This window comes from Tamandua tetradactyla, chromosome X (genome assembly GCF_023851605.1).
Source record: "Tamandua tetradactyla isolate mTamTet1 chromosome X, mTamTet1.pri, whole genome shotgun sequence".
Taxonomy (NCBI): domain Eukaryota; kingdom Metazoa; phylum Chordata; class Mammalia; order Pilosa; family Myrmecophagidae; genus Tamandua; species Tamandua tetradactyla.
This window is the reverse complement of record NC_135353.1, coordinates 423,914-446,553: the sequence shown is the minus strand read 5'-3', so window position 1 is coordinate 446,553 and position 22,640 is coordinate 423,914. Positions and strand designations below refer to the sequence as shown.

Genomic DNA, 22,640 nt, shown 5'->3' with positions numbered 1-22,640 from the left:
TAAAGCCCACAATTATGCATCTATATGCAAGCTATCCTGCTTGGTACCTTCATGAAGCCAAGATGCTAAAAGTTTTAATAAAGTAATTTTAAAAACTTCAAGTCACAGAGAAACAAAAATATTTCAAGTTTTCTGAACTACATTAAAAAGTAATTTATGTTAATGCAGTCTGGATTTTCAAATATAAATACCATTCAATGGTTGGTTGTCAAGTCTTAAAAGCAGAAGCTTTTGGAGGACCCTTACAATAACAACTATCAAATCATAATTTCACAAAGTAAAAATATTCTCAGCATTGGGCTATAATATACAAAATATCTTAACTTTTCTTAGTTCAAATTATTTAATTTTATACCAAAATTATTTTAGGAACTTTAGGCTGACACATTGGCTTTCTTAGGCTGTAAATTATAAGACAACAGGTAATTCTAACACAGAAGAAGCTATATAATGGGGCACAGGGGGTGATTCCTGTGGCACTATTCCATTGTTGTTTATCCCAAAACAAAAATGGTTTTTCTCAGTCCTGCATAGAGGCCTTTTTGTATATGACTTTCTAGAGTGTCATCAACCATCACATAGTGATGGCTGAGCTCTGAGGAGAAGTGCTGGTTTCTCCTCTTTCTACTCTTCACATACAATAGTGTCAAGATAGGACTGACAGGCACAAGCCTCAATTTTCTCCCTCTGGGTCTATCTCTATTACTTAATAGAAGTGGTCAGACCACCTTTCAAAATTCAGTGAGCATGGCTTTGGCATCTTCTGCTAGTGTCATATGCTGTAAGCATTTACTGTCCACAGGAAATAGCATTCTTTGACCAATTTCCTATTGCCTGCACCACCCTTTGTTTCCTAGATGCTCCTTCCCATTGTGAAGCCCTTAGATCAGTAATGCATGTCTTGGAAGGATCAAAGCATTCACTGCTGAGTTGTGCTTGAACTTTCTCATAGATGATTTCAGCCTCTTCTTTGTAATGGTATTTTGATCATCAGAGCTTTACACTTCCAACATGCCCTTCTGATTCACCTTGGCCATGTCCATGAGTGTGTTGTTCAGGTCAAAGAAAACAGGCAGCAACCTACCCAGTGCCATCCCACTGGCTGCAGGCACCAACATGCCAACATCATGATTTTTTTTTAATTGTGAAAAATAACATATATACAAAAAGCTATAAATTTCAAATCATAGCACTACAATTAGTTGTAGAACAGATTTCAGTGTTTGCTATGGGTTACAATTCCACAATTTTAGGTTTTTACTTCTAGCTGCTCTAAGATACTGGAGACTAAAGAAATATCAATATAATGATTCGGCAATAATATTCGTTTATTAATCCCTACCTTCTCTGGAAAACTGCACCATCACCTTTGAACTTCCTATCCCACTCTTTAGGGGTATTTGGGCTATGCATATTCTAACTTTTTCATGTTGGAAGGGGCTGTTAATAATATGGGAAAGGGGGATGGAACTAGTTGATGTTCTGGAAAGGCTGGCCCCTAGGCATTTCAGGATTTATATGGTCCAGAGACCCATCTGGAGATTGTAGGTTTTGGAGAGTCACCCTAGTGCATTGAACCTTTGTAGAATCTGAGATAATGCCTAAGTTTTCTTTAGGGTTGGTAGAAATGGTTTTGGTTGGGGCTTGGCAAACCATAATAAGTAATAATAAGTAATGAGTTTGCATAAGAGTAGCCTCCAGAGTAGCTTCTTGACTCTATTTGAACTCTCTCAGCCACTGACACCTTATTTATTGTAATTCTTTTCCCCCTTTGGTCAGGAAGTCATTGTTGACCCCATGGTGCAGGCTCATCCCTGGGAGTCATATCCTACATTGCCAGGAAGACTTTCATCCTAGGATGTCATGTCCCATGTAGGAGGGAGGGTAATTATTTTACCTGAAGAGTTGGGCTTAGAGAGAGGCCACATCTGAGCAACAAAAGAAGTCTCTGGGAGTAACTCTTAGGCATAACTATAGGTTATATAAATAAGCTTCACAAGAGTAGGCCTCAAGATCAAGGGCTTGCTAACCCCATTGATTTGGGGATCCCTGATGTTTCAGACAGTATCAGGGGGCTCATGATTCATTTTATTTTTAATTTAACTTTATTGATATATATTTTATACACAATAAAATGCACATGATAAAAGATTTCGATTCAAAAAGTTTTGAGAATATATTCATATCTGAAATTACAAATTAGGATACTTAATAGTTCTTTTGCCCTGAAAAGTTTCCCTGTTCACATTTTTCATCCATCTGTGTCAACCCTCCATACACAGACAACTACAGATCTGTTTTTTCTCACTCTTGATTAGTTAACATTTGCTAGACTTTTATATAAATTTGATTGTATGGCACGTACTCTTCTGTATGTCAATTCTTTTTAACAAGAATGTTCTTTATTTATACAAAGCATTATAATTTTTCAAGATTCTTCACCCATTTATCAAGAACCTTTTCACTGTAATCACTTAACCTAACAGTGTCAAACTACACTTTATCAAAGTTCAAATGCTTAACTTAGAGACAAACAAAACAAGTGCTTGGAGCACTGGAGGGAAAGAGAAAAAGGCTAAGAAATGAAAAGAGTACTTGATGGGATTGGTAAGAGAGGAGAGGAATAGATTACTGAGCTCCATCAGATTTCCTTTCAGTTTCAGAGGGTTTTTCAAAATTATTTTTTAAATATATGAAATTAGAACTAAGGAATCAGAGGAACCTACAAGAAGACTACAAAGACACTACAAGTAAAGGAAACTACAGACCAATTTCTCTAATGGATATAGATGCAAAAAAACCTTCAACAAATATTTGCAAATCAAATCTAACTGCTCATTAAAAAATTATATGCCATGACCAAGTAAGTTTTATCCCTGGTGTGCAAGTGTGGTTCAACACAAGAAAATTAAATATTACGATACACCACAATAACAAATTAAAGGGGGAAAAAAACATGATCATTACAATTGACATAGAAAAGGTATTTGACAAAATCCAGTATCTTTTCTTGATGAAAACACTTCAACAGATAGGAATTGAAGGGAACTTCCTCAACATGATAAAGGGCATATATGAAGAACCCACAGCTAACATTGTACTCAATGATAAAAGATTGAAAGCTTTCCCTCTAAGATCTGGAACAAGACAAGGAGGTCGACTGTCATCATTGTTTTTAACATTGTGCTTGAAGTGCTAGTTAAAGCAATTAGACAAGAAAAAGAAATAAAAGGCATCCAAACAGTAAAGGAAAAAGTAAGACTTTCACTGTTTAAAGATGACCTGATCCAATGCTTAGAAAGTCAGGAAAAATCTACAACAAAGCTAATAGAGCTAATGCATGAGTTGAGCAAAGTGGCAGGATCCAAAATCAACATACAAAAATCAATAGTATTTGTATACACTAGTAAGAAGTAATCTGAGGAGGAAATCAAGAAAAAAAAATCCATTTGCAATAGCAACTAAAAGAATAAAATATTTAGGAATAAATTTAAAGGATGTAAAGGACCCATACCCAGAAAACTACAAAACATTGCTAAAAGAAATCAAGGAAGAAGTAAATAAATAGAAGGACATTCCATGATCATGAACTGGCAGACTAAATATTGTTAAGATGCCAATTCTGCCCAATTCATTTACAGATTTAATATAATCCCAATCAAAATTCCAAAGCTTTCTTTGCAGAAAAGAAAAAACAATCATATTTATTTGAAAGGGCAAGGGCCCCAAATAGCCAAAAATATCTTGAGAAAGAAAAATTGAAGTTGAAGAACTCACATTTCCTGACTTTAAAGCATAGTACAAAGCTACAATGGTCAAAAGAGCATGGTTTGGGCACAAAGATAGATACTTAACCAATGGAATTGAATTGAGAGTTCAGAAGTAGACTCTCTCATCTATGGTCAGTTGATTTTTGACAAAGAAGCCAAGTCCACTTAACTGGGACAGAGCAGCCTCTTCAATAAATGGTGCTTGGAGAATTGGATATTCATATCCAAAAGAATGAAAGAGGACCCACATCTCACACTTTTTATAAAAATTAACTCAAAATGCATAAAAAATCCTAAACATTACATGTAAGACCATAAGAGTCCAAGGAAAAAATGTAGGGAGGCTTCTTCAAGATTTTGTTTTAGAAGGTGGTTTCTTAGACCTTACACCCAAAGCACAAGCAATGAAAGAAGAAATAGAAGATGGGATCTCCTCAAACTTGAATACTTTTGTGCTTCAAAGGACTTCATCAGAAAGGTAAAAAGGTAGTCTACCCGATGGGAGAAAATATTTGGAAACCACATATCCAAGAAGAGATTAATATCCAGAATATATAAAGAAATCCTACAACTCAAAAAAAAATACAAATAACCCAACTAAAAGTTAGGAAAGACTTTTTTTTTTACCAGGAGGAGATACAAATGGTTAAAAAGCACATGAAAAGATGCTTAACATCACTAGCTATTAGAGAAATGCAGATCAAAAGTACAATGAAATATAATTTCACACCTACTAGAATGGCTATCATCAAAAAAACAGAAAACTACAAGTGCTGGAGAGGATGTGAAGAAATGGGAACACTTCTTCACTGCTGGTATAGAAATGTGCAACCACTTTGGAAGGCAGTTTGGTGGTTCCCCAGGAAGCTAAGTGTAGGACTACTATTTAATTTGGCAATCCTGTTACTAGATATATACCCAGAAGAACTGAAGTAGGGAAGCAAACAGACATTTCCACACTGTTGTTCATAGCAGTATTGTTCATAATTGCCAAAAATGGAAACAACTTAAGTGTCTATCAGTTGATGAGTGGGTAAATAAAATGTGGAATATACATATGATGGAATTTTATGCAGCTATGAGAATGAAGTCCTAATCATGTGACAGCTGGGATGAACCTTGAAGACATTATGTTAAGTGAAATAAATCAGCACAAAAGGACAAATATTGTATGGTCTCACTAATATGAACTAACTGTAATGAACAAATTCTGTGAGTTAAAATCTAGAGTATAGGTTACCAGGAGATAAAAAGAAGGTAGAGAATGGGCAGATGATGCTTAAGGTGTACAGATTTTTTAATAAGGTTGATTGTAAGTGTTTGGAAATGGATATAAGTGATGGTAGCACAATATTGTAAGTATAATTAACAGTGCTGAGTGTGAGTATGGTTAAAAGGGGAAGTTCAGGGTTGTGTATGTCACTAGGATGAAAGTTAGAGGATAAAACGTGGGACTGTATGACATAGTGCAACTCATAGATGACTGTTAATTGTACAAATATAAGGAAGTTCTTATATGAACTAAAACAAAAGTAGGTCACTATTACAAGGTACTACTAATAAAGTGGTATACTGGAAAAATACAATTAATGCAAGCTAAGGACTATAGTTAACAGTGACATTGTAATATTCTTTCATCAACTGTAACAAAGGTACTATACAGAAGCTAAGCGTCAATAATAGGGTGGTATAAAGGATATGGGGATTTTTTTTTCTCAGAGTAATGAGGATGTTCTCAAATTGATTATGGTGGTGAATGCATAATTCTGCGATTATAACAAAAGCCATTGATTGTACACTTTGGATGGATTTTATTATATGTGAATAAAACTGTTAAAAACTAATAATGTATGTAATCCTTTCTTATTCTGAATAGTATTCTATTATATTTTATATATGACGTTTATTTATCCACCAGTTGATGAACATTTATGTTGTTCTCATTTTTGGCTATTAAAAAAAACTAAATTGTTAAATGTTAATATTCAAGTTTTTTTGTGGTAATATATTTTCATTTCTCTTTGGTAAATGCTTAGGAGTGGGCTATTGGATCTTATGGTAAGTGTATTTTTAATTGCCAAACTGTTTACCAAAGTGTCACTTTCAGCAGTATATGAGATCCAGTTCCTTCACAATTTTAACCAACATTTGTTATTGTCCTCTTTTTGTTTTATTAGAGCCATCTTAGTGGGTGTGAAATGGTATCTTGCACTTTTAAGCTGAATTTCCCTGATAACTAGTGATGTTGCACTTTCGTATACCTTATTGGTCATAGTTTTGCGAAGTTTCTGTTCAAATCTCTTGCCTATTTTAAAATTAGGTTTTTGTCTTATTACTGAGTGAATGATTCTTTAGGTATTCTGGAAGGCCTTGTATCCATTTCTGGCTACACTTTTATCAATACATTTATGATGAATATTTTCTCTATATCTTACCTAATCATTTCTTTACCAGAGCCTTTTAAAAAGAAAAAAAAATTACTTTTCAATTTGTCAAATATTTTTCTCCTCCTACAAAGTTTCAAATATTTTTTCTTACATTTCTTCTCAGAGGTTTTATCATTTACATTTAGCTCTTTGATCAATTTTGTGTTAATTTTTGTGTCTGCTGTGAGATAAAGGCCAGTGTTCATTTTTCCATGCAATTATTTTGTGCTTCCAGCACCATTTGTTGAAAAAACATTTTCTCCTTGTTGAATTATCTTGGATTTTTTATAGAAAATCAATATAACATATATGTGCATATCTCTTCTGTTCCATTTATCTATATGTCTATGCTTTTACCAATATCACACTGACTTGATTACTGTAACTTTAGAGCAAAGTTTGAAATTAAGCAGTTTGAGTTCTCCAATATTGTTCTTTTAAAAATTTGCTTTGCCTTTTCTAGGTTATCTGTGTTTCCATATAAATTATAGTATCAGCTTGTCAATTTCTACACAAAAACCTGCTTGGATTTTATTGTTATTGTGCTAAATATTTAGGTCAATTTGGTATTAATTTTTCCTTGAATATTTGATAGGATTCATCAGTGAAAGCACATGGGCCTTGATTTTACTTAGAGGGAAGATTTTTAGTTAAAAAATCCAATTTTTAAAAATAATATAAAGTCATTCATATCTTCCATTTCAGCTGTGTCCATTTTTGTAGGTTGTAGTTCTCAAGGAATTTGTCTATTTCATCTAACTTGTCAAATATTCTAGCATGAAATTGTTCATGGTATTTGCTTATGGTCTTTTAATGTCTGTATGATGTGTCATGTTGTGCGCCTTTCCATTTCTGATATTGATGATTTTTTTCTGCTATTTTCTTGTTCTGTCTAGCTGGAAATTTGTTTATTTTATTTATCTTTCAAACAAGATTTGGCTTAGTTAATTTGCTCTAACATTTTTTTTTCCATTTCATTGCTTTTTTTTTTGCCTGGATTTACTTTGTCCTCCTTTTTCTAACTTCATAATCATTGATTTTAGACCCTTTTTTCTTTTCCAATGAAAAATATTTAAACTTTTAGGCAGTAGACCAGTGGTTCAGTGGCAGAATTCTTGTCTGCTCTGCCAGAGACCTGGATTCAATTCCCAGAGCCTGCCCATGCCAAAAAAAAGAAATAATAATAAACTTTTTAATTTTCCTTCTAAATGTTGTATTATCTTAATCTCACAAATTTTCATATGTTGCATTTTTATTATCATTCAGCTTAACACATTTTTAATTTGCCTTGAGATTTCTTCTTTGATTCATGATTTATTTAGAAGTGTGTTTCTTAATTTCCAAATATTTGTTTTTTTAAAATAATTTTTCTTTGTTTCTAATATAGTTCTGTTGTGGTTAGAGAACATTCTATGTATACTTCCAATCATTTTTTATTTATTAAAAGTTGCTTTATGGCCCAGAATATGTCCTACCTTTGTGAATGTACCCCATGTACTTGAAAATAATTGTGTATTCTGCAATTGTTTGATGCAGTGCTTTATAAATATTAAGTAAAGGTAGTTGATAGTATCATTAGTGTCACATATATCCTTACTGAGTTTTTTATTTAGTTGTATTAATTGCTGAAGCATGGGTGTTAAAATCGCCCGCAATGATTGTGAGATTTTCCATTTATCTCTAATTTCATTTTTGTTTCTCATATATTTTGAGGATCTGTTATTAGTGTTTCTCATATATTTTGAGGATCTGTTATTAGGTACATACACATATGTCACCATTATGTTTTCCAGCTACATGATCTCTTTTATCATTATGAAATGTCCCTCTTTATCACTGTCATAAAATAGACTCACTGTCTTGGAGTCGATTTTATCTGATATAAATGTAGCCATCACAACATTTTATGCTTACTGTTTGCATGGTATATCGTTTTCCATCCACTTACTTTCAACCAATCTATCCTTATATTTAAAAGATACAGGCAGAATATAATTATTTATTTACTTTGCATAGGAAGGCACCGGGAATCGAACCTGGGTCTCCGGCATGGCAGGCAAGAACTCTGCCTGCTGAGCCACCATGGCCCACCCTATAATTATATTTTTATGTATACTGATAATCTCTGCATTTTAATTAGTGTGCTTAGATATTAATTCTTCATGTAATTTTTATATGTTTGGAGTTAGGTCCATCATGTTGTTGTTTTTTGTATTTTTCCTTCTGTTTTATTGTTCATCTGTTTCCCTGTTCCTGTCTTCTTTTATAATATATGAATATTTTTAGTATTCCATTTTAATTTATCTGTGGGCATTTTAGGTAATTTGTATCTGTGTGATTTATTTATGTGATCCCTTTATGGATTGAAATATGCAACATTATTCTTTTACAGCCCATTTACAGTTAATATTATATCATTTCTTGGAAAATGGAGACACCTTTGAACCATAAAGATCCCCTCCTTCCATTCCAAACTAGACTTTATGTCATGATTGTTAAATGTATTAAAACTTAAAATATTAAAAACCACACAAGACAATTCAATAATTTTTGCTTTACATAGGTGTGATGGCTAAGTTCATGCATCAACTTGGTCAGGTTATAGTGCCCAGTTGTTTGGTCAGGAAGCACTTGCCTGATTGATACTGTGAGGATGTTTCATGGACTTAAATAATCAATACGTTGATTGCATCTATAGCTGATTACATCTACAATCAACTGAGGAGACTGTCCTTAACAATGAGAGAAGTGTCATCCAATTGATTAAAGGCCATAGAAGGAGAAGTGATGATTTCAGCAGTCAGAAGGGAGAATTCCCATCTCTACTTCAGCCAGCCAGCTTCTCCTGGGGAATTGATCAGAAACCTTCTTTGAAGTTTCCACCTTGCAGCCTGCCCTATAGAATTTGGACTTGCCTATACTCACAGTCATGTGAGCCAATTCTTATAAAAACTGTTAATATTTATATTATATATGTATATGAACATATATATGTATTTATGTATGTTTATGTATATATGCACATACATATATTCTTACTGGAATTTACACATGTTCATGGAAATCATTGGCCTTACTATGTCCCCCATCATACTGAAGAAGGATGATAGAATGATAGAATGGCCTTTTGAAGACCCAATTATGGTGCCAACTAGGTAGCAATACCTTGCAGAGTTGGGGTGATGTTTTCCAGGCTGTGTATGCTCTGAATCAGCGTCCACTCTATGGTGCTGTTACTCCCATGGCCAGGATTCATAGGTCCAGGAATCAAGGTGTAGAAATGGGTGTGGCACCACTCACTATTACCCCTAGTTATCCACTAGGAAAATTTTTGCTTCCTGTCCCTGACACTTTAAGCTTTGCTGGTTTACAGTTTTAGTTCCAAAAGGAGGAGTGCTCCCACTAGGAGACACAGCAATGATTCCACTGAACTGGAAGACTGCCACCTGGACAGTTTGGCCTTCTCATTCCACTGAATCAACAGGTACAAAAGGGGATTACTGTTTTGTCTGGGGTGATTTATCCTGACTATCAAGTGGAAATAGTATTGAAATTACACAATGGAGGTAAAGAAGAGTTTTCCTGAAATACAGGAGATCTCCTGGGACATCTCTTAGTTCTACCATGCCCTGTGATTAAAATCAATGGAAGAGCTAAGGTCGAATCCCTGGGAAGGAAGCTGCTATCACAATCATTTTGTCCATATGGGACGAGGGGGGCTGCTGGTTGGCGCTGGAACCTGGGCCTGGACGGCAGGTTCTTTCACAAGTTTTGGTGGCAACATGGAGCTGGAGGAGTTGAAGATTCCAGAGGAATGTGGTGTGTTGGGCTGCGTCGCCTCAGGAGAGTGGCCCGCGCAGCTAGATGTGCTGCATGTGATAATCTTGGGACTTGTGGGTCTGCAGCACAGGGGTCAGGAAAGTGCTGGTATTGTGACCAGTGTTGGGAATACAGTGCCAACATTCAAAATACACAAGGATATGGGTCTAAAATCACATCTTTAATGGAGATAATTTAAAGAAATTATATGCTTCAAATATTGGAATTGGACATATGCGGTACACTACTACAAGAAAATGTGAATTAGAAAATCGTCAGCCTTTTGTTGTTGAAACACTTCATGGGAAAATAGCAGTGGCACATAATGGCAAATCGGTAAATACTGCCTGATTGAGGAGAAAGATTCTGCATCATGGTGTTGGTCTGTCAGCATGTTCTGATGGTGAAATGATTACCCAGTTATTGGCGTATACCCCTCCTCAGGAACGAGATGACACCCCAAACTGGGGAGCAAGGATTAAAAACTTATTGAAGGAGGCACCTACAGCATACTCCCTGCTTATCATGCACAGATGTTATCTATGCAGTCCGAGATCCTTATGGAAATCGGCCTCTATTCATTGGTCGTCTTATTCCTGTATCTGATATAAATGAAAAAGGGAAAAAAACTCTCAGAAACAAAAGGATAGGTTGTATCTTCAGAATTCTGTAGCTTTTTATCTATTGGTGCAATATATTACTGTGAAGCCTTATCCAGAGAAATTGTGAAAATATACAGACATAGTGTCCAAACTCTTGATATTATATCAAGGTCGGAAGGAAATCCAACAGCCTTTTGTATATTTGAATGTGTTTATTTTGCAAGACCAGATAGTATATTTGAAGACCAAATGGTTTACACAGTAAAATATTGTTGCTGTCAGCAGTTGGCAATTGAAGTACCTGTGGATACAGATTTGTTCAGCACTGTTCTCGAATACACTATGCCCTCTGCCCTTGGTTATGCAGTCAAGTGTGGACTTCCAGATGTGTAAGTGCCATGTAAAAACCGCTATGTAGGAAGAACTTTCATTCAGCCAAATATGCGGTTAAGACAACTTGGTGTTGCAAAAAAATTTGGAGTATTGTCAGACAATTTATAGGCAAAAGAATCGTTCTTGTGGATGATTCTGTTATGAGAGGCAACACTATCTCTCCCATAATAAAATTGCTCAGAGAATCTGATGCAAAAGAGGTACACATTCGAGTAGCCTCACCATCAATTAGATATCCATGCTTCATGGGAATGAACATTCCCACAAAAGAAGAGTTTTTTTGCCAATAATCTGGAATTTGATCATTTTGCAGAATATGTAAGAGCAAATGGTGTTGTATATCTGTCAGTAAAAGGACTGGTCTCATCTGCATGAGAAAGAGTGAAATTTAAGAAACAGAAAGTGGAAAAGCAATTAATTATGATTCAATAAAATGAGAATGGTCTGAAATGTTTTGAAAAGAGCAGTCATCGTACAGCTTGTCCCACTAGAGAACACCTTATGGAATTGGAATGGTAGCTAGTGAGGGTAACTATGTTTCAAGATATAAGTTAGTCAAGAAGTGGTAGTAATTATGCCTTATTATTGAGTTACTGTTACCCAGTTGGTACAATGTAAAATGCCGCATGACTATGTTTAACTTTGTGAGTTTTGAGATTTTTCTGCAAAGGCTACCAAAGTGCTATGCTTTCTTTAGTAATCCTAGATAAGTATTTTGATGTTATCTAGGAATTTGTGTGGTCTTTTCTGTTTTATTTAGTACTTTAGTAAAACTTTGAGGTTACAAATTATGAGATCATACACATTTAATTTCATAAATTCAACAGTAATGCAAATAAGAGGTAAATTTCTGTTTTAGAGGGGATTTCCAGGTACTATATTTTCCCATAATTTTTAGAGAATTTTAGATTTTTTTTGAGAATTGTTGAAATTCAGTTATGGAACATTTTCATAATTGAACCTTGCTAGTTGCATATAGTGCAGCAATATGTGGCATTTTCTTTCACAAGTGTTAAATAGCCTTTATCATTTGGCCAGAGAAGGCAGATGGTAAGTGGTGTTTGTCAAATCCATGCTGTAAAATGTTTGCAAGTGGTGGAAATGTGATGCAGACATTATAGGTGAGTTAATGTAACATTTCATGCAGTTTAAATCCATTATGCCCCATAGAAGTCTAGCCTCTTGCACTTATTGTGGTTATGACCTTGACTTCCCTGTCTAACTTAGACAAATCTTTTATTTTTTTTTAATCACACAATTCTTGTACCTCAGTTTCTCCAAGTGTGAATGGGATGCTTATCTTATTAAACTAAATAGGAATATGAATAGATGTCATATTTTTGGTGGTAAGAGCCATCATTTCATACCTAAATATATATATTTTTATTTTTAACTTTGTTTATTGTCTAGTATAACATATATACAAAGCAAAGGGGAAAAAAAGCAATAGCCATCATAGCACTCTTCAACAAGTAGTTACAGGACAGATTCCAGAGTTTGTCATGGGCTACCATATGATCTTCTCAGATTTTTCCTTCTAGCTCTTCCAGAATATAGGAGGCTAGAGGGCTTAAATAATTCTTAATCATCACAATCTAGTTTTTTCCTTTTTTTCTTGTGAAAAATAACATATTCAATAAAGCTATAAATTTCAAAGCACAGCACCACAATTAGTTGTAGAACATATTTCAGAGTTTGACATGGGTTACAATTACACAATTTTAATTTTTACTTCAAGCTTCTCTAAAATACTGGACACTAAAAGAGATATTAATTTAATGATACAGCATTCATATTCATTTGTTAAATGCTATCTTCTCTGTATAACTCCACCATCACCTTTAAATACTTCTATCCCTCTCATTAGGGGTGTTAGGACTATGGCAATTCTAAATTTTTCATCTTGGGAGGGTCTGTCACTGATATGGGATAGGGATATGGAACTATCGGATGTTCTAGAGAAGCTGGGCCCACTAGGTTTCAGGACTTATCTGGTCCAGGGACCCATCAGGAGGTTGTAGGTTTCTGGAAAGTTACTCTAGTGCATGGAAACCTTGTGGAATCTTATACATTGCCCAAGTTGTTCTTTATGATTGTCAGGAATGGTCCTGGTTGGGGGTTGGCAGGTTATGATAGGTAGCAAGGTCTAACTGAAGCTTGTGTAAAAGCAACATCCAGAGGAACCTCTCGACTCTATTTGAACTCTCTCTGCCACTGATACTGTATTAATTACACTTCTTTACCCCTTTTGGTCAGGATGGAATTATTTATCCCACAGTGCCAGATCTGGATTCATCCCTGGGTGTCATTTCCCATGTCACCAAGGAGATTTTCACACCTGGATGTCATCTCCCACGTAGCGGGGAGGGCTGGGTGTCATTTCCCATGTCACCAAGGAGATTTTCACACCTGGATGTCATCTCCCACGTAGCGGGGAGGGCAATGATTTCACTTGCAGAGTTGGGCTTGAGAGAGTGAGGCCACACCTGAGCAACAAAAGAGGCCCTCCAGAAGTAACTCTTAGGCATGTCTATAGGTAGTCTGAGCTTCTCCACTATCTGCATAAGCTTCACAAGAGTAAGCCTCCTGATCAAGGGCATGGCCCATTGATTGGGTGTCCCTAAAGTTTGACACAGTAGCAGGGGATTCCCTGATGATAAGGTTTAATAGTTCCATATTCTTCCTCCCCTCCCTCAGGGGACTTTGCCAATACTTTTTGACTATCTGCTTAATATACTCTAGGATGTATCCAGGCATTACAATAATCTATACAGGATTAAAGGACTTCTTTCTTATTCTGTGCTCCTTGTGTTTCAATTGTTCAAATGAGCTGTACAGATAGGTTTAATTAGATTATGCACTACAGAAAATTTCAGTTCCAGACCAAATAAACCTTTCTTCCACTGGTCTCAGAGAGTATGTATGGTTCTAATATATAGACACTGTCTTCCTTACCCCTATGTTCTGACTTATTTTAAGCCCAACCTATTCAGCTTCGTTCTTATCTCTAAATATCAGGTTATATATATAAAACAGCCTCTCAAAATCCAGAAATATCAATCACCACTCTGGACTTAATGTGTCTGCTCTTAAAGCTTACGATCTAGGCCCCTGTTTTCTTATAAGCATTTTCTAAAATGCTGTTTTCTTATAAGCATTTTCTAAAGGTGACCATACCATTCATGTTCTTTTGTTCTGGTTTATTTTGTCTCACCAAATGTCCCACAGGTTCATTCATATCATTGCATGCCTCATGACTTTGTTCCTTTTTGTGGCAGTACAACCTTCATTCATAAGTATACACTATCGTTTGCCAATCTACTTCTCCATCAGTGCATCCTTCAGCCACCTGCCTTCATCAGGCATCATGTATAGGGCCCAAAGTCCACAGTCCATCAACATTCTCAACAACACAACCTCACCAAATAGGAAATCTAAACCTCCACTTAACTCTTGTCCCTCCCCCCATTATTTACCTCTGCTGTTGCTTTGGTAGTGCTGATGGTTTCCTTTTGAACATAGCTCATAGCATGCAATAGCAGTTTCCCTCCGTGTCCTGGACTTAAACACTCTTTGAACAAGAATCATATCTTGAAATAATTCTTGTGAGAACTTATTCATATTACTAGTGTGAATCAGTGGGACATGTAGGTCTATACAACCCCTTTCACACTTGTTCATCTTCAGTATGGTAATATTACTTATAGACCCAATAGAGAACTATTTTCACTCCTATCTATTCCCTTACATTGGAGTTCAACCTCATTAGCAGTTCACCTATCTCTAGCTTCTATGTATTTCTAAGTCCCCTATATTCTATAATATAAGCCTCTGATTATACCTTTATGGTGGTCATAACAGTGGAATCCTACAGTATCTATCCTATTGTATCTGGCTAATTTCACTCAGTATTATGTCCTCAAGGCTCACCCATCTTGTCACGTGCTTCAGGACATCATTTTGTCTTACTACTGCATAATATTCCATTGTATGTATGTACCACATTTTGTTGATCCACTCATCTGTTGATGGGCATTTGGTTTGTTTCCATCTTTTGGCGATTGTAAATAATGCTGCTATGAACATTGGTGTGCAAATGTCTGTTTGTGTCGTTGTTTTCTGCTCTTCTGGGTATTCAAGTAGTGCTATGGCTGGGTTGTAGGGCAACTCGATATTTAGTTCCCTAAGGAAATGCCAAACAGTCTTCCATAGTGGCTGCACCATAATAAATTCCCACCAGCAGTGTGTAAGTGTCCCAGTTTCTCCACATCCTCTCTGTATTCGTTAGGGTTCTCTAGAGAACCAGAATCAACAGGAAATATTCATAAATATGAAATTTATAAAAGTGTCTCACATAACCGTGGGAATGTAGAGTCCAAAATCTGTAGGGCAGGCTGTGAAGCTGATAATTCCAATGGAAAGTCTGGATGAACTCCACAGGAGAGGCTCACCAGCCGAAGCAGGAAGAGAGCCTGCTTCTTCTGAATCCTCCTTAAAAGGCTTCCAGTGATTAGATTAAGCATCACTCATTGCAGAAGACACTCCCCTTGGCTGATTACAGATGTAATCAGCTGTGGATACAGCCAATGTGATCATGATTTAATTCTATGAAATGTCCTCATAGCAACAGACAGGCTAGCACTTGCTCAACCAGACAAACAGGTACCATCACTTGGCCAAGCTGACACAAGAACCTGACCATAACACTCTCCAACATTTATAGTTTCCTGTTTGTTTAATAGCAGCCATTCTTATAGGTGTGAGGTGTTATCTTATTGTAGTCTTGACTACATTTTTCTTATAGCCAGTTAAATGAACATCTCTTCATGTGCTTTTGAGCCATCTCTATTTGCACTTCAGAAAAATGCCTATTCATATCTTTAGCCCATTTTATAATTGGGTTGTTTGTTCTTTTGTTATTGAGTTGTACTATTTCTTTGTATATACAGGAAATCAAATCTTTGTCCAATATGTGATTTCCAAATATTTTTTCCCATTAAGTTGATTGCCTTTTCACCTTTTTGACAAAGTCTTTTGAGGTGCAGAAGCATTTGATTTTTGAAAGGGGTTCCCATTTGTCTATTTTTTTTCTTTTGTTGCTTGTGCTTTAGGTGTAGTTTAGAAAGCTACCTCCTATTATTAGGTCTTGAAGATGTTTCCCCATTTTCTTCTAGAAGCCTTATGGTGCTACTCCTTATATTTAGGTGTTTGACCCACTTTTAGTTCATTTTTTGTGTAGAGTGTATGATAGGGGTCCTCTTTCATTCTCTTGGCTATTGGTATCCAATTCTTCCATGCCCAATTATTGAAAAGACTATTTTGTCGCATTTCAGAGGTTTTGGGGGCCTTGTCAAAAATCAGTTGGCCATAGATTTTGTGGTCTATTTCTGCTTTCTTGATTTGATTCCATTGGTCACTGATTCTATCTTTGTGCCAGTACCATGCTGTTTTGACCACTGTGGCTTTATAATAGGTTTTAAAGTCAGGGAGTGTTAATCCTCCCACTTTGTTCTTCTTTTTTAAGGATGCTTTTAGTTATTCGGGGTCTTTTTCCTTTCCAGATGAATTTGGTGGTTAGCTTTTCCAAATCTTCAAAGTAGGTTGTTAGAATTTTGATTGGTACTGTGTTGAATCTCTAGATCAATTTGTCACCCTTAAATTTTAAGGTTGTGCATTATTATTAGCTTTTGAAAAATTGGCTTTTACTTTGCAATTATTATTTTATTATGATGTGAAGAAACACAATGTGATAGTGCTTTGCAACTCTTATAGAGATAATCTGAGAATATTGTGAACAATATATTTGCTGGAAAAAAGCTTTCCTACTTTTGACTAGAAAGTGTGATCCGTAACATTTAGTGTCCTACTAGTATAAACCCAGAAGGTAACATAGGACATTTTAAATTTAAAAACAAAACAAAACATTTTTTAGATTCCAGCAAATCTTTAATTTGATTAATTATGCTTTCTTATGCAATGTTTGATATTTTGCAAACATGCATACATTTATGTCTATACGCACATATAATTACAGTTAAGTGAGCAAGTAGATGTGCTGTAAGGGACAGTTTTCTTTAAGGATCAAGGAAATCCTGTTTTTGGAGTTGGGTGGCCATATCCAAGAATCAACTTAGAATCACTTTTCCTATTTCGCTTTACTGGTATCTAACAAATTAGATTTTTTAATTGTGAAAATATCTTGGTGGTTTTATTGAAGGTGTTTTTCTTGTAACATCTGAGACTTAGAATTTTAAGAAGACATGTTTTCCAACCCCCATGTGTGTAAAATTTTGAAAAACATAAGTTTGTTTTTGTGTTACTTTACCATAATTTAATGTATACAGTGTCTATATCCATCCAGAAATTTAATATTTATTAATAACTAAAGATCTATCACCCTTGTTTGGGATATAGTCTCACATGTTTTTATATTATTGCAGGCTAAGGTAAAATTTTGACAGCTCATGAAGCTTACCTGCACCAATAGGTTGGAACCCTGTGGCACAAACAAATTGGCATTAGTATAAAGCCCTAGGACCATTTTAGCTTGTATAGTCACTTGTCTTAAATATATTTCCCATAGCAGCACAGAGGCAGTCAAATTTTGAACAGGACTTACATTTGATTTTTGAAAACAAGAGACTCAGGGAAGGTACTAAGCCAAAATATCTAATTTGACTTTTGTGTTTTCCACGGTTTTTGTTTTGTTTTATTGAGTTGATTTTATAATGGAAAGTAGTATTATGACAGTTTGGTAATTCTACAAATTTTTAAAATGTTTTTTCTTCATGGCCTTTTATTTCATATGTTTCCAGAGTCTGAATTAAATCACATTTTTTTGTGAAATTTAATCTTGTGTTGTTTAATTAAATATTGACTATTATAGACTGCAAAATGAAAAATGCATTTTCACAGTATCTATATTGTTGTGAACTAAACTAAGCCTACTTTTTTGTGACTTCTTAGTGATGACCTGGTGATAAATATATTTAAGTATGTTAAAAATAAATAAATAAAGTCAATAGAAAGCTACAACACTCAAATCTAAGCAGGTCTACCAATGGCTCGCAAACTTCAGGAATGAAGGCCTGGGTCACCCCAGCTGACAGAGGACCACGGCCAGCTGAAGAGCTTGCTGAGGGTAAAGGGAACAGGAATGGGTAATGGAAGAAGGTAGTTGTAAATTTGAGCTGTGACCACATGACCAGTTGCAGAAATGAGGACTGTAATATTTATGAGTATTTCTTCCATATTATGAGTATGTTTGTATATATATACATAAAGCAAATATCTTTGCTTTCTTTCCTATTTTATCTTCTTATCATATGACATATGTTATATTAACTTCATATTGAAGCTTTTAAATTATAAGATATCAGGCTTAAGAGTGAATATTATCCAATGACTTGCACCTTATTCTGAGGAAAGTTAGTGTGTTTCCGTGTGAAAATATGACTGTTAATGTTTTTATTTAGAGAGTAAGTATGGTTTAAGGAGATGTGTATGGCTAACAAATTGATAGGGGTGGACTGTGATGGTTAAGCTCATGTGTCAACTTGGCCAGATTATGGTGTCCAGTTATTTGGTCAAGTAAACACTGGCCTGATTGTTACTGTGAGGATAATTAATGGATTTAAATCATCAGTAAGTTGATTGCATCTATGGCTGATTATACCTACAATAAACTATGGGAACTGCCTTCAAAAATGAGGGAAGTCTCATCTAATCAGTTGAAGGCCTTAAAAGAATTGATGATTTTGTGGTCAGAAGGGAGAATTTCCATCTCAAATGCAGCCAGCCAACTGTTACGGGGAAACTCATTGAAAATCTTCATCAGAGTTCCCAGTTTGTGGCCTGCTCTATGGAATTTGGACTTGCCCATCCTCATAGTCATGTGAGCCAACTCATATTTAAAAAAGTATCATAATGTTTATATTTACATATGTATGTGTATCCCATTGATTCTGTTTCTTAAAGGAGCTGACCTAAAAAGAGTTCCCAGTTCCCAAGGTTGACTATAAAGGTGTAAAAGGAGGGAATTTTAGGAGTAATAGAACTGTACCTGCATCCTGATTAATGGTGGTGGTCACACCACTCTGTACTTTTGTCAGAATACATAGAATTGTATACCGCAAAATATGAGTTTTACAATGCATGAATTTAAAAAATCAATTAGACAGAAACAAAAATGTCTTACCAAAAATAATAAAGATGCACATGTTGCTAAGTAATTCCTACTGAAACGTATCTTTTGGCTGCACTTTGTTGCTCATTGTATCTTCAAAATAAGTTGACAGTTTTATACCTTATACATCAATGTTCCTTGCATACTTAATTTTTCAAATATACTGTAAAATTCTACAAAGGTTCCATGCACTAGAGTAACTTTCCAGAAACCAACAACCTCCAAATGGGTCCCTGGACCAGATAAGTCCTGAAACCTAGAGGGCCCAGTCTCTCCAGAACATCAGCTAATTCCATCTCCCTACCCCATATTATCAACTGCCCCTTAAAACATAAAAATGTTAGGATGGGCATTGTCCAGGTACCTCTAAAGAGTGGGAGAAAGCTCAAAGGAGATGGTGGACCTATACAGAGAAGTAGGGTTTAACAAATGAGAATGATTGCTGAATCATTATGTTGATATTTCTTTTAGTCTACAGTGTCTCGGAGCAGCTAGTAGTAAAAATCTAAAATGGTGAAATTGTAACCCATACCAAACTCTGAAATCTGTTCTGCAACTAATTGTTGCACTGTACTTTGAAATTTATTGCTTTTTTGTATATATGTTATTTTTTTCACAAAAAAGAAAAAAAAGTTGATTGTGATGATAAATGCACAGCTACATGATAACATTGTGAAACATTGTTTGTATACTTTGGATGATTACATGGTATGTAAATATATAATATATATCAATAGAAAGTAAATGCTTCAATCCTTAAAAAAAGACAATTTATAGAATTCCCATGAAGTCATTGCCCAACCTGAGAACTAAAGCATTTTCAATAAGTTATGCACTCCCTCCATCTTGCTTCCCTCTATCTGAAGTAATCATTATTTTATGTTATCTGTATTATTCCTTTGATGTTTAAAATTTCTCATGTCGTAGAATTCAGCTAAGTTAATATTTAAAAACTAATACTCTTCATAACCAGCACCCAGATTAACGAACAGAACATGACTGGCTTTGCAGAAATTCCCCTTGAATCCCTACCAGTCACTATCCTAGTAAGAGTAACTACTATTCTGACTTAAATAACAGCATCGATTAGATTTTCTTATTTCTGAACTTTATATAATATTTAGTGTCTGGTTTATATTGATTATATTATGACTTACATATTCATCTGTATTGTTGCAGGGAGTTGTAGACAGTTTATTCTTGTTATTGTATAGTATCCCATTTATAAATAAATAAACACAATTTATTTATCCATTTTGATGGGCAACTAGGTTGTTTACAATTTGAGGCCACGAAAAGTGCTACTATGAACATGCTAGTACTTAAGTCATCTAGAAAACAAATGGATTTCTTTTGGCTATACATCTAGGAATGGAATAGCTAGGTTGCAGGATATGTGTATGCAGGATATGTATATGTATATATACTTTCAGTTTTCCAAAGGAGTCTACCAATTTGCAGTCCACAAGCAATGACTGGAGTTTGCTTATTCCATATCCTAGCTAATGTATAAATTTTCTTTCTTTTTCATTTTATCCATTCAGGTGTTTATGTAATGGCATCACTTGGATCAATTTCAGCAATGAAGTTGACCACTATTTTATGTGTATTGTCCATTTGGAGAAACTTTTTGTGAATTGTCTGTTCAAGACTTTTACCAATTTTAAATTGGGCTGTCTGTAGGAATTCTTTATATATATTCTGGATGCAGATTATTATAACATATATGTATTGCAAATATCATCACATATTTGAATATTATTCAAATCATCACAATATTGAAGAGATTTTCTTTTCAATCTCTTAAGGATGTCTTTTTGAAAATCATACTTTATTGAAATATAATGTACATAACATGAAATTTACTCATTTGCATGTACACTTTGATGAGTGTATACAGCCATGCAACCCCTGTCATGAATAATCAAGATTTTTAAACTTTTTATTTTGAAATACTTTTAAAACTAACATGTCAGTTAGAAAAATAATTCAAACCCCATAAAACAACTCCAACATGCCCCTAGCCCACCCAGATACCCAGATCACCAATTTTAACACTTCACCACACTTCCTATATCATTTTGTCTACTATCTATCAATCCATTTTCTGAACACTCGAGTGTAGGTTGTATACATCATGCTCCTTGAATACTTAATGCTGTTCCTAAGAACGAGGAGCAGGTTCACTTGTAGAACCGACTTAAGTGCAATTATCAAATTCAAGAAATTTTACATTGATATAAAACTTACAGTCTATATTCCAGTGTTTCATATGTCCCAATAACATATGGACCTTTTCTCCACCCTTGCTAGATCCAATCCATAATCATGTATTGCACTTAATTATCATTATCTCTTTAGTTACTCTTTCCTTTTTATAAAATCATTTTTTAAATTTATATGACATAAATTTTTACCATTTCAATCCCTTCCAAGCATATCATTCAATGGCATTAATGGTTAATCTATTACTAAAACTTTCCCATCTCCCAAAATAGAAACTGTACATCCACATTGCATTAACTCTCCATCCCACCTGCCCTCTCTACCTCTTGCAACCCGTACTGTAATTTCTGTCTCTATGAGCTTGCATATTCTCCACTATTTTCTTTGTAGTTACCATGGGTCTTAAATATAACATCCTAAATCTTGTTTGCTTTGATACAAAGTTGACTTCAATAGTATATAAAATACTATTTTATATACCCCTCTTCTCCCCAACCCTATATAGTTCTTATTATGAATTACATGTTTATACATTATGAGTCCCAAACCACTAATTTATCATGACATTTTATGCACTTGTCTTTTAGATCCTGTAAGAAGTAAAAGGTGAAGTTACAAACCCAAAAGACAATATTTCTGGCATGTATGTTTATCCATATTATTGCCCTAATGACAGATCTTTATTTCCTCATGCAACTTTGGGTGTTATCTATTGTCTTTTCCTCTCAATCTGCAGAACTCTCTTTATCATCTCTTTTAGGGCTGATATAGTGCTGATGATCTCCTTGAGCTTTTGTTTATGAGGGAATGCCATAACTTTTCTCCCATTGTTGAAAGTTAGTTTTGCAGGATATAGAAATCTTGGTTGACAATTTTTTCCTTTCAGCACTTTACCTATGTCATCTCAGTGCTTCTTGCCTCCATGGATTCCAATGAGAAATTCACACAATTATTGAGGCTCCCTTGTGTTTGACACATTGCTTCTCTCTTGTGGATTTCAGAATGCTGTCCTTATCTGTGGCATTCTACAGTTTTTTCTGTACCTTAGCTGGGGATCTATTTGGGTTTATCTGGTTTGGATTTCTTTGAGCATCTTGGATGTATATATAAATATCTTTTGTTAAATCGGGGAAGTTTTCAGCCATTATTTCTCTGAATAGTCTCTCTGTCCCCTTCCATGCTGGTTTGAAAGGATTATGTATGCTAGAAAAACTATGTT

At 35.0% G+C, this 22,640-nt stretch overlaps 2 pseudogenes; one reads left to right on the top strand and one right to left on the bottom strand.

Annotated features, from left to right (window-relative positions):
• Nucleotides 1-408: 408 nt before the first annotated feature.
• Nucleotides 409-1,094, bottom strand: LOC143671317 (N-acylneuraminate-9-phosphatase pseudogene; annotated as a pseudogene).
• Nucleotides 1,095-9,978: 8,884 nt separating this feature from the next.
• LOC143671303 (amidophosphoribosyltransferase pseudogene) lies at nt 9,979-11,529 on the top strand (annotated as a pseudogene).
• Nucleotides 11,530-22,640: the final 11,111 nt, after the last annotated feature.